The following is a 12,853-nucleotide window of genomic DNA, read 5'->3' on the forward strand; positions in this document are numbered from 1 at the left end:
CCGTATTGGTACCGGCGGGATATCCATCCTTAAACTGCTGGGGATAGGTGATTTGAGTATCCGCGCTTCCCACAGGTCCCCCAAGTTCTGAATCCGTGCCCACAAACTTGACACTCTCATCTGCGTACGAGTACGAATTAATTACAGACTTTTCGAGAAAGAACCACAGATGGCATCGCAGTCATCTAAGCGGAAGAAAGACAGTCCGATTAAAGGCCAAGACAAATGCTCAGCGTGCGCGGTAGCATTAGACCCTAACTCATCTGCCCTTGAATGTGATTCTTGTGAAAATTGGCTATGTATAAAGTGTTTGGAGATGCCCCTAGCTGAGTACAATCTTTTCACAAAGATGACAAGGCGAATTGGTTGCCAGTGGGTATGCCCAGTGTGCAAACTCAGGGCACCGCAGTCGTCCAATCAAAGTAACATTGGTAACCAAGTAAAAACCCTCCTTTCCGAGTTTGAAGATCGAATCGCAAAAAAGTTTGATGATTCGTTCGACTTATTTAAGGACAGTATCACAAAAGAAATAAGCGAGGCAGTAAACCCACTCAGTGATCGGATCTCCAACATTGAAAGAGACATGGCATCTAAGTGTTCTGTTGCTGATGTCGATAGCAGAATCTCTAAACTAGTCGCGGAGGGAAAAGTTGGTACTGACCTAGAGGACCAAGTCCTAAAAGTGATGAGGCAGGATAGGGACAGACAACGCAGGAAACTGAACCTCATCGCTTACGGTGTCTCACCTACAGACGATGATACAAACTTTGTGATCCAGCACCTAGCCTCAGATTATAGTCTCCCCGGCGTCAAAATTCTGAACCTGAAAAGACTCGGTGCAAACAAACCACCCACCCAGCAAGTCCCACACCGCCCTCCCCCGATTCTTTTTAGTGTTACAGACATTGCCACCAAGGTAAAGATCTTGAAAAAATCCGTCGAGCTGAAAGCAGACATACAGTTCCACAGCGATGAGTCCCGAGAGGACAGAGCTAAACGTAAGAGCGCTACAGAGGAACTTAAAAGACGGATTGCAAACGGTGAGACTGACCTCGGAGTACGGAACGGCAAAGTCGTCTCAAAAAACGGTCAGCGAGCTCCACCCCCAGCATTGGGAGCGATGGAGCACTAGATGCACAGCCAGACGAAAGACATGTAAATAGTAGTTTAGTGTCATTTAACAGTGTATTATATAGTAGTTCCATATCAGCTCAAGAACATTCATCGGAATGCAGTTTTGAAACTGCCAAATCTGACACTAGCTGCGTTCTTTCTGTTGAATCGGAATACAACTCGCCAGATTCTTATTCAACTGACGCAGCATCTAGCGAAGCAGACGAAAGTCCGTCATCCAACGATGACGTGCTAGTTCCAGCGGGCTCAGGAAGAAGAAGAAGCAGACAGAAACAAGTGATGAAAGTGTTGTCAACAAACATTGACTCCTTGCCAAACAAGCTGAATGAGCTAAAAGTGTTGCTGGCTCACGAAGATATAGACGTTGTGTGCTTAAGTGAAATTTGCCCAAAAAACTCTCAAAATAGACTGGAGGATAGCCATATTCAGATACCAGGATACACAGTCATTTCGAATCTGGACAGACCCAATGTGAGGAGAGGAGTTGCCATATACATCAAGTCAGCCTTGAAGGTAAATAACTTTGACCTTTTCACTAGTGCCAATTATTTTTGGGTAGAGTCTATCCTGGTTGAATTGACAGTAGGGTCTGAAAAGTTTAGAATTGGTGTGATTTACCGTAGCCCTTCCCCCCCCAGCTCCGAAGAATCATTTCAGTATGTGGCAAATATTATAAATGAAATGACAATATGTAACCCCAAAAATGTCATCATCACAGGAGACTTTAACATGCCGGACACCAGGTGGGTCGATGGTTTAGGCTTTACTCTTCAAAACAACTATACCAATCCAACTCTTGAAGCCTTTGCTGATAACCTGCTGGTCCAGACAGTTGAGTTCCCTACCAGACATAGAGATCATCAAACTCCATCTCTCCTTGATCTCGTTCTGTCAAACAACCCCGAAAAAATTATGTCAACAGCAAACTTACCCCCCCTTGGAGCAAGCGACCATCTTTGTATCCTGAGTGCAATAATCTTGAATCAGATACCAACCAACAAAATCAAACGAACGTTTGTTGATTACAAGAAAATACGCCAGGACCTACAAGAGATTGAATGGGAAAACTCCTTGCAACAAGACACTGAAGCATCCTGGGAGCTTTTCAAGGACATACTACTGAGTCTTGAGTTGAAGCATACGAAAACTTACTTCTCAGAACGTCCCAGAACCCTTCCGTATATGTCACCACAGCTAAAAAAAGTCATTAATAAGAAAAAGAAAGCTTGGAAAAAGTATAAAAATTGTGAGAGTGCAGCCCATCTAGAGCAGTACAAAAAGGCCAGGAACAAACTGAGAAATGCGACCAGAAAAGCAACCATAAGATATGAGGAGTCGATAGCACTAGAGGCAAAAACCAATCCAAAAAAGTTTTGGAGATATGTCACTTCAAACAACCCAAGCCGCAGGTCGATCCATCATTTTACCTCCAGCGATGGAACCAAAATAACCGACCCATTGGTAATGGCAGATACCCTCAATCAATGCTTCTCGTCAAATTTCTCTAAAGACCCTGGATGCCCCCCACCAGATATGCCAACCACCCACATCAAACACCCTATGCCATCGATCCAGTTCACAGCTTGTGATACTTACAAGCGCCTAAAAACTTTGGACCCATCCAAGGCAAAGGGACCCGATGGCATCCATCCTAGGTTGCTGAAGGAGACCGCAGCTGAAATAGCGGAACCCCTGACAAGAATATTCCAGATGTCAATAGCTTCCAAAACTATTCCCTCTGACTGGAAAACAGCAAATGTCATGCCAGTTTTCAAAAAAGGACAGAAAGATAAACCACAGAATTACAGACCCATCAGCCTGACTTCTGTCCCATCAAAAGTCATGGAAGGCGTCTTAAATGATGCAATCGTTGCACATCTGGAAACTAACAGCCTGTTATACGATGGACAACATGGTTTCAGGAAGGGTCGCTCTGTGGAGACAAACCTAATTCAATCATATGACATAATCACCAAGATGATTGAGGAAGGCCTTCCAGTTGACGTACTCTTGCTGGACCAAGCCAAAGCTTTCGAGAAGGTAGTACACTCGTACCTGGAAAGGAAACTAGAGTTCTATCAACTCCACCAAGATGTAAGAGAATGGATTATCCAGTTTCTCAAGGATAGAATACAGAGGGTGATGATGTATGATGAGGAGGGGAATCAAATCATGTCAAACCCAACTCCAGTGCTCAGCGGAGTTCCGCAAGGAACTAAACTGGGACCTACCCTCTTCAACATGTTCATCAATGACTCAGCCCAGTCAGTGCAAAATGACCTTAAACTGTTTGCAGACGACTCGAAATTGTTTGGCCCAGTCGCAAACAACCAACAGTGCGCAGCTCTGCAGGCAGATCTGCACACCCTCAACAACTGGTCCTCTTCCTGGTCCCTCGAGTTTAATGCTGAAAAGTGCAAAGTCCTACATCTTGGCCCTAAGAACCCAGGAATGACATATACAATGACAGATCGTACTGGGAAGCTCATAACTTTGGAAACTGTCACCGAAGAAAGAGACCTTGGGGTCATTGTTGATGACAAAATGAAATTCCATAGTCACAGCAAATACCTAGCTGCAAAAGGCAACAGGTCCCTTGGTCTCATCAGACGTAATATCACCAGTAGATCTCCCAGGACAATCAGGAAGCTATATACAGGACTGGTCAGACCGCAACTTGAGTACGGAGTCTCTCTTGCCGTTCCCCACTATGTCGTGGACAAGATGATCCTTGAGAGCGTTCAGCGGAGGGCTACAAAACTACCAACCAAATGTAAGAACCTCTCGTACCCTGAACGCCTCAAGAAACTCAAGCTCCCAACCCTGACGTACAGGAGGAAACGCGGAGATGCAATCCTGACCCACAAGCTGCTGGAGAATGGTGTCACACCAGGGCTTTTTAATAAGTCGCTCTCTAGCCACACCCGGGGCCACACCAAGAAGCTCCAGCAACAAAGAAGCTCACGGAGAGAACGTTCCAACTTCTTCTCAACTCGTGCTGTTCCACTGTGGAATTCCCTTAGTGAAGAAACAGTTCAGTCCAAAACTGTTGACAACTTCAAAAAAGCAATTGACCGAGACTGGGCAGCGATGGAGTGGAAACTACACTGGGAGGCCAGTGGATCTACTCAACGGAACTAGACAACGCACTTCCACCTCCATCACTCAACCGGCGAATCTACAGGATGTTCACCCAACCTTATTCGCCGGACAGTGCGATTTAAGGTAATTTAAGATAAACTAATAAAAACCAATTTTTGTTCTTGTTGTGGGATAGACCAATAAAAACCTTGGGGTCAAGGCTCAGGGCTCAGAGGCCTATTATCTCCCACTAAATATTTACCCTTAGTTCTTATGTAATCAGATAATGAAGAGCTTGAAATGACTCTTACTCATTAAAAAAGGGACTTGACTACCTGTCAAGGGACTTTTAGAGTTGAAAGAAGGGACGAATAGGGACTAGTGGAAGAGATTGTAATTACCATTCACCACTAAAATATTCCTTTGCTTATGAATCAGAAATGTTGACGAAGTCACCTTTAAAGTCATATTCACAAGCCTTGAAAGGAACTCTTTTTCCATGAGACAGGTCAGGCGTCTTTGTTTCTCCATTTTTATTGTTATTATTATTATATTTTTTTCTGTGTGTTCAAATTTTCAGTTATGTTTATTTAAAACAAAAAAGGAAAGCAACTTTAGACTAAAAACAAGTAAACAAATCCATAAGACTTCAGCTTGCAAGCTAACCCATTCACTTCTTCAATTTTTTTGAGAGACTGGTGAAATTGCTTATGAGGTATGAATTTTTCTTTTGTATGTGCTTTTCAGCCCACTCTTTTTCATCTGTTTTTTTTTTTTTGCCTTATCGCATTTCCATAGCATTATCTAGTAGGGAATTTCCCAAGGTGATTTTCACAGAATTGTTTGAGGCCACCACTTTCCATAAGCAATTGGTGGCCTCTTTCCAGAGGAAGTCAACAATTGCTCGTTTTTATTTTTCAGAGGCATACTTTTTTTTACAATGTCCTCAAGTCTATCTTCATGGTTTGGCCTATAAAATCATATGTTTTCAGTTTAATTTGCTTGTTCTTGTATTGATTTTGTATTTGGGACTTTGAAGGTCAGGTTTTCCCTCAAAAAATCATCAGCAGTAAAACTAAAAGACATGAATAAAAATAAACAAAACTTACACCCAATAAACTAATTACATATAGTTTATTGCTCTTATTTTTTTCAATGCAATAGCAGAAGCAAATCTCTTTGACCTATTTGGTTCTGGTTCATTAGATTTATCTGACATATTATGTGGACAGAGGTCATAGCTCTTAGGTGAGATGATATTTACTTTATCTGACCTTAGTAAATTATCATAAATTGAATTCAATCCAAATTCACCTGTATCTCTGTTTATGGAATTATTCTTGAGTAATTTTTTTTTAATTTTCAATTGTTTCCCTGAAAATTTGCTTTAAACCTTGGTCCCTAAAAATCAAAGAAACATTTTCAAACAAAATAAAATGATTTGGAAAATTATAGATATGTTCCAAAAGGGCCAACATGAAATCTTCAGGTTTGGTATTTTGCTTTAAAGACAATGAAATAGAATTATGATGTTGTAGCAATCTCATTTTTAAATTCTTGTTAGTATATCCAACATAAGAGCTTCCACAAGTACATGGGATTTTATAAACCCCACTTTGTTGCTCTACAGAAGTTTGATCCTTTCTAGAATTAAAAAAAAACTAGCCAAAGAATTACTACCTCTTAAAGCTACCTTAAAGCCATTATTTTGTAAAATTCTTTTAAGTTTTTCACTCAACCCTGGAACATATGGTAGGGAACAAATTTGTCACTAGATGGCCATTGTGGCTGCTACAAGTGATAAAAAAGGTGGTGCTCAAGTCAAACAATGAAAATAGGTCTGCCTTGCCTCATGTCTTACCCCACTTTGTTGTTCTACAGAAGTTTGATCCTTTCCAGAATTTAAAAAACTAGCCAAAGTATTACTACCTCTTAAAGCTACCTTAAAGCCATTATTTTGTAAAATTCTTTTAAGTTTTTCACTCAACCCTGGAACATATGGTAGAGAACAAAAAATATTTTTCTTTTCTGTTGTGTCCAGAATATTGTCAGAAAATTCTAGAAATTTTTTCCTTCTTTTTGAAAAGGTCTGGTCAATTAACCAGCCCTGATAATGGTTACTTACTAAAATCTCTTTTAACAACAATAATTCCTCCTCAATGAATTTTGGAGAGCAAATTCTAAAAATGTGGTCAGTTAAGGATATCATTAAACCAATTTTTACTTGGCAAGCATGACCAGAAAAAAAGGACAAAAATCTGTTATTGTCAGTAGGTTTGCTGTAAATCTTAAAATCCAGACTATTTTCATTTTTTAAAAGAAGAACATCCAGAAAAGGAGGTTTATTATCCTTGTCTAATTCTATTGTAAATTTTATTCAAATTTATCTCCAAAATTCATTGAGGAGGAATTATTGCTGTTAAAAGAGATTTTAACAAGTAACCATTATCCTGGTTGGTTAATTGACCAGACTTTTTTGAAAAGAAGGAAAAAAAATTCTAGAATTATCTGACAATATTCTGGAAACAACAGAAAAGAAACATATTTTTGTTCTCTACCATATGTTCCAGGGTTGAGTGAAAAACTTAAAAGAATTTTACAAAATAATGGCTTAAAGGTAGCTTTAAGAGGTTGTAATACTTTGGCTAGTTTTTTAAATTCTGGAAAGGATTGAACTTCCATAAAGCAACAAAGTGGGGTTTATAAAAACCCATGTACTTGTGGAAGCTCTTATGTGGGATGTACTAACCAGAATTTAAACATGAGATTGCTACAACATCATAATTCTATTTCATCATCTTTAAAGCAAAATACCAAACCTGAAGATTTCACATTGGCCCTTTCAGAACATACCTATAATTTTCTAAATCATTTTATTTTAAAATGTTTCTTTGATTTCTAGGGGCCAAGGTTTAAAGCAAATTTTTGGGGAAACAATTGAAATTAAAAAATGTTATTCAAGAACAATTCCATAAACAGAGATATAGGTGAATTTGGATTGAATTCAATTTATGATAATTTACTAAGGTCAGATAAAGTAAATATTACCTCACCTAAGAGCTATGACTTCTTTATGTAATATGTCAGATAAATCTAATGAACTGGAACCAAAAAGGTCAAAGAGATTTGCTTTCACTGTTGCATTGAAAAAAATAAGAGCAATAAACTATATGTAATTAGTTTATTAGGTATAAATTTTGTTTATTTTTATTCATGTCTTTTAGTTTTACTGCTGATGATGAACACTGTATATGAGTTCAAAATATCCAGTTAAATAATTTTATATCTGTTCACTGTCAATTAAAAGGTTTTATCCCTATTTCGAACTGTTTTACTTTCGTTATGGAAAGTCAGTGTGGTCTTTGAAGTTATCTATGGCAAAACCCCCTAAACTACAATTTTCCCATAGGCTATGATCAGTCAGGCAGGTAGTAGGCTAAAAAAAATATATACAATTCTTTTGGAGAAAATCAAATGAATCCACCTTGATCTTTCATAGCACCGATGCTTCATAGCCTACTTGACCCCTGTCATGACTGTAGCTTATAATATTCTAATCTTGGTTTTTCAGAGTTCTCTTCCAAACGTCATTCAACAGCAAAAAACACCCTAGACTATTTTACTTTACCTTCAGAAGAACCACTCTCCTATACTATTACCTATGAATTGATCCACAAAATGGCAAAGCAAGATGTTAGACAGACGTTAGAACAGAATTCTATAGGGATTTTTATATACCCAAAAATAAACAGAACATGTTGCTGTTGTTGTTGTTAGTTTCAATGTTATTGAAGCAAGATTCAATCCCGTCACGTCCGTATCAATCTTTCCACAAACAGCGGGTAGTTATCTCAGAATAGAGAACTGAATAAATTTGGGTCACTTGGCTAAGCAGCTATTGTAAGGGGTAAGTTCGGTAACCCTGGTGGCAAACTACTGGTAAATTTATAGCAAACAGTATAACTGGCTTTTGTATAAAGTGAACATACCACTCGATGCCTTTTTTTATGCTCTTTACAAATATAATAATCGCTTCTACCGGAAATTTAAATTTAAGCACTTTTTAACCTAAACTAACCTTGTTATAAATAATTTTAGCACTGAGAAAATGTAGCATTATTTTTTCAATGGAAAAGTGAGCGCTGAGAAAACGTAGTATTATTTTGCGGAAAATGAGTAATAAGTCATACTCTAATTGAAAATTCGTCATTTCGAAGAGCTCAAAATGTGCTTAAATTTGAATTTGCGATTGGATCGATTATTATATTCTCAAAGAATATAAAAAAGGCATCAAGAGGCATGTTCAATTTATTGGTAAGTCAGTTATATGAACTGTCATAATTTTTAAAAAATTCATCATTTTTAAGAACTAAAAAACTACTTAAATCTGAATTTCCGTTAGAAGCGATTATTATATTTGTAAAGAGCATAAAAAAGGCATCGACTGGTAGATTCACTTTATACGAAAGCCAGTTATACTGTTTGCTATAAATTTACCAAACTACTTTCTCCAATAGTTTGGCCACTTACGTCAGACCGCCACAACTATTCTAAAAGAATTTTAGTAAAGAGATAAACATTTCAACTTATGCTAGTTTTACATATGATACACATTACAATGCATATTATACATATTATATGATTATACAATGCATTACAAACATTAATAAATTATTTCATTTTTAAAGACATGTTTAACACTGTTACAGCCTATCATTTAAACTTATACTTCTTATAAAAGATCCCACTGCAGACGCAGCATCTTACGGGCCTATGGTAGAGCTTAAGAATGGCCAACTACTTAGCGAAAAGCAAAGGCACCAAATAGCTTTACAAATTTTCCTTCTTAATATTTCACGCTGGATATTGTATTTTTTTTTTTGGAATATTATAACACGGCGGACGTCTTCATATACATTACCTACCCTACAATTAGGGGGGTCAACCAAATTCCACTTTAAAAGAATGCCATTAACTTTTGCTTGACCAGGTCTGATTCGAAATATTGTTGTTGCAATTTTCCTCTCACTGCGAATCAGGTCCAATGGTGAAGGCTGAAAACCATGTAGATTCAAAATGGTGTTTGAAGACCTATATGAAAATCAGCTTTTTCATCTTCTGCTGAGTGGGCCCCATAACCCTGAATATATTAACTTATGGATAAATTTAAAATTTCACCATTACTACTAGCCAATTTTTCCTTTTTATCAGGTGCCTTGTTTTCAGGAATACATGCATGGGTTAGAACCTAGGTCAATTGTACATCAAAACCATGTGTTAGCAAATCATCTACTACTATTTCAATCTGTATAGCAATTTCTTTGGCGTAATTTTAGTTCACAGCTATACAATTTATTAAGGAAAAAGAGTTGAAATAATTAAGAAAACTACCGTTTGACTTAATATACATAGGAGCTTGGTGAATAGCTATCATTTCTGCAAAAAACAAAAAAAAATGATAAGGTTGTCAGGTAGCTTAACCCACAGGAAGCACCAGTTGAAGGGACAATAAAGGAACAACCCGTGCCAGTGTCCGTTTTTGATCCGTAAGTATATATGCGGGTAAAGTAAGTCCAATGTATTGTCAGCCTATACCACTCTAATCTTAAACGTATTGACTCTGCATGCTTGTTCCCGGCATATAAACTAAATTAATTACATTTCTATTTCCATTAAAACTTAAGGAGAGGCCATCTATGTTTGGGACGGGGACCTGACATGGGAAGCAGGCATCATTCATCAGAGAAGAAAACGTATCTAACAGTTCGTGGTAACGAACTGTAGTAAGGAGTGACCCGGCTCAATAGTAACCGAAACTCTAAGAAATGGAATTTTGATACCAATAGTTATATCAATAGAATCGTATTTTAATGCTGGTTTTAAATGTATAAGTGTCATCAAGTTTAGTCTTATCCATCAAAAGTTACGAGCATGAAAAAATTTGCCTTATTATAGAAAATAGGGGGAAACACCCCTTATAAGTCAGAGTCCGCTAGCAAAAATCATACCATGAGATTCAGCTTATCAGACAATCCCACAGTAGGAGTTTCAAGCTCCTATCTACAAAAATGTGGAATTTGGATTTTTTTGCCACAAGACAGATCACGGATGCGTGTTTATTTGTTTTTGTTTTTCCCCCCAGGGGTGATCGGATCGACCCATTGGTCCTAGAATGTTGCGAGAGGGCTCATTCTAACGGAAATTAAAAGTCCCAGCACCCTTTTTGAGTGATCGAAAAAATTGGAAGGCATCTTCCACGCTCATTTTTTTCCCAAATTCACCGGATCCAAATTCTGAGATAGCAATTTGATTCAATATACCCAGAAACATAAAAACTATGTCTTTGGGGACAACTTAATCTCCCACAGTCCCCGTGGGAGGGGCTGCAAGTTACAAACTTTGACCAGTGTTTACACATAGTAATGGTTATTGGGAAGTGCAAAGACACTTTCAGGGGGATTTTTTGGTTGGGGGAGGGTTGAGGGGAGGGGTTTATGCGGGGGGAACTTTCTATGGAGGAATTTGTCATGGGGGAAGAGAATTTCCATTAAGGGGTGCAGGATTTCTTAGCATTTTTTTTAAAGAGCCATGAAAAAATAAATATGAAAATGTTTCTTCAACTGAAAGTAAGGAGTAGCATTAAAACTTAAAAAGCATATGATGGGTTCACCTCCTCCTAATACGTCGCTCTTTACGCTAAAGTAATTTTATTAATTTCAACTATTTATTCTACGGCCTTTATGATTCAGGGGTCATTCTTAAGGAATTGGGACCAAATTTAAGCTTTAGTGTAAAGATCAAGGTATTGACAAGGGGGCAAACCCTCACATATACGTTATAAAAACATACACATTTAGAAGTTCGTTACGTAAGTTACGTATATTTTTATTAATAAAACGTCCGTAAAATTAAAAGTTCTAGTTGCTTTTTTAAGTAACCAAAAAATTGGAGGGTAACTAGGCCTACTCCCCCGGTGCTTTTTTTTCTCAAAATCGTCCGGTCAAAATTATGAGAAATCATTCAGCCAAAAAAATAAATTTATATAGAAATTTTCTTCTAATTATTCATGTGTGGAGAGCCAAAATCAAAACATGCATTAATTCATAACGTTCAGAAATAAAAAAAAAACAATTTTTTTAGTTGAAAGTGAGGAGCGGCATTAAAACTTAAAAGGAACAGAAATTACACCGTGTATGAAAGGGCGTTCCCTTCCCAACGCCCCGTTCTTTACGCTAAAGTTTGACTCTTTCTCTCAATTCTATCTTATTAAACAGTAAAAAACTTTAGCGTAAAGAGCGGAGCGTTGAGAACGGAAGAGCCCCTTTTATACACGGTGTAGTTTCTGTTCGTTTTAGGTTTTAATGTCGCTCCTTAGTTTCAGTTAAAAAAACTTGTTTTTTATTTATTTAATCAACTGTAGGGACAAACCTTCGTCTAAACTAGAAATCTTGGTTCTATGTAGTAATGCGTTATTTGTACACAGAGTGATTTTTTGCTCCCATTTTATTTTAGAAAGTGCCAGGCTTTGAGATTATTTTTTCTCTTCTGAGGGGACGTGATGCAAATCTCACATGAAAGGGCGGGGATGGGGGGTAGTTTTTAAGCAGCCCAGGGCATGTCGGAGAATTTGTTTAAAAGCTGAGTCTAGTTTCTGGAGGTTTTGTTTAGTTTCTTCTGCATATAAAGTACTATCATAGTCAGGTTTGCTGGTGATTGTTACACCAATTAGTTTTGATACACAGGAATTCGGAGCTCTTCTTTTAGAAAGGCAAATTGTGCTGAGAAGGTTTGCCCTACTCTTTAGGTTACCGACAAGATAGTCAATATGGCCTGTCCATAGCATTTTTGAATCCGGCAATATTCCCAGATAATAGAACTTTTCTGCCTTTCGAAAGCTTTAACCTGCTAATGACTTGAAGTGGGGATGAAAGCTCGGTTAATTTTTTCTTGAAAATATGACATTTACCGCTTTCTCTGTTGAGAAAGACAAGTAGTTTTCAACTGTCCAACTTTGCAAGTAATCTACGGCTTTTTGGACTGTAGACTTGAGTGATCTCCTATCCCAAGAGGAGGCTGCAACTGCAATGTCATCAGCATATAAGTCTTACAACCTAATATGGTCTCCAAATTTATATCATTGTAACATACTAAAAACAGCATAACTTCCAACGAAATATGGTCTCTAGATTTATATAATGGCAATATACTAAAAACAATAAAGGGCTGAGAACTCTTCCTGATTTTCTAAAGTTGTTTTTATTTCCCTTTCTGCCAGAAAGCGTTCAATCCATTCCAAAACATGGTTGTTAACATTTAGGAACCGTAGCTTTGCCATCAGAATAGGAACATTCACTCTGTCAAATGCTGCTTTCACATCAAGGAAAACAGCTAGTTTCCATTCCTTGGCGGAATCATTGCTTTATTTGATTTTCAAGCCTCACAATATAGTCTATTGTACAGCGTCGGGACAGAAAGCCAAGTTGTTCTGGTTGGACTACTTTCTCAATTTCTGGCAAACTATATTTTTGATCAATTTCTCCATTAGCTTACAAAGACATGAAGTCAAGGCGATTGGACGAAATTATTTTGGTGATTTTCGGTCCTTTTGGGGCTTCAGTAGCCCTTTTCCTAGAGAGAA

General features: G+C 37.8%; 1 protein-coding gene across 3 annotated transcripts in view; it reads right to left on the reverse strand.

Annotated features, from left to right (window-relative positions):
* Positions 1-7,999, reverse strand: part of LOC136026370 (CSC1-like protein 1) — a 74,247-nt gene extending 66,248 nt beyond the window's left edge. The window contains exon 1 of one of the 3 annotated variants that reach the window (XM_065702915.1): positions 7,954-7,999. The gene's annotated coding sequence lies outside the window, so the exon portion shown is untranslated. Of the gene's footprint in view, positions 1-7,843 lie in introns of all 3 variants that reach the window. The other 2 variants (XM_065702913.1, XM_065702914.1) reach the window with 2 other exon arrangements.
* Between the last annotated feature and the right edge of the window lie 4,854 nt (positions 8,000-12,853).

The sequence above is a fragment of the Artemia franciscana genome, chromosome 4 (genome assembly GCF_032884065.1).
Source record: "Artemia franciscana chromosome 4, ASM3288406v1, whole genome shotgun sequence".
Classification (NCBI taxonomy): Eukaryota; Metazoa; Arthropoda; class Branchiopoda; order Anostraca; family Artemiidae; genus Artemia; species Artemia franciscana.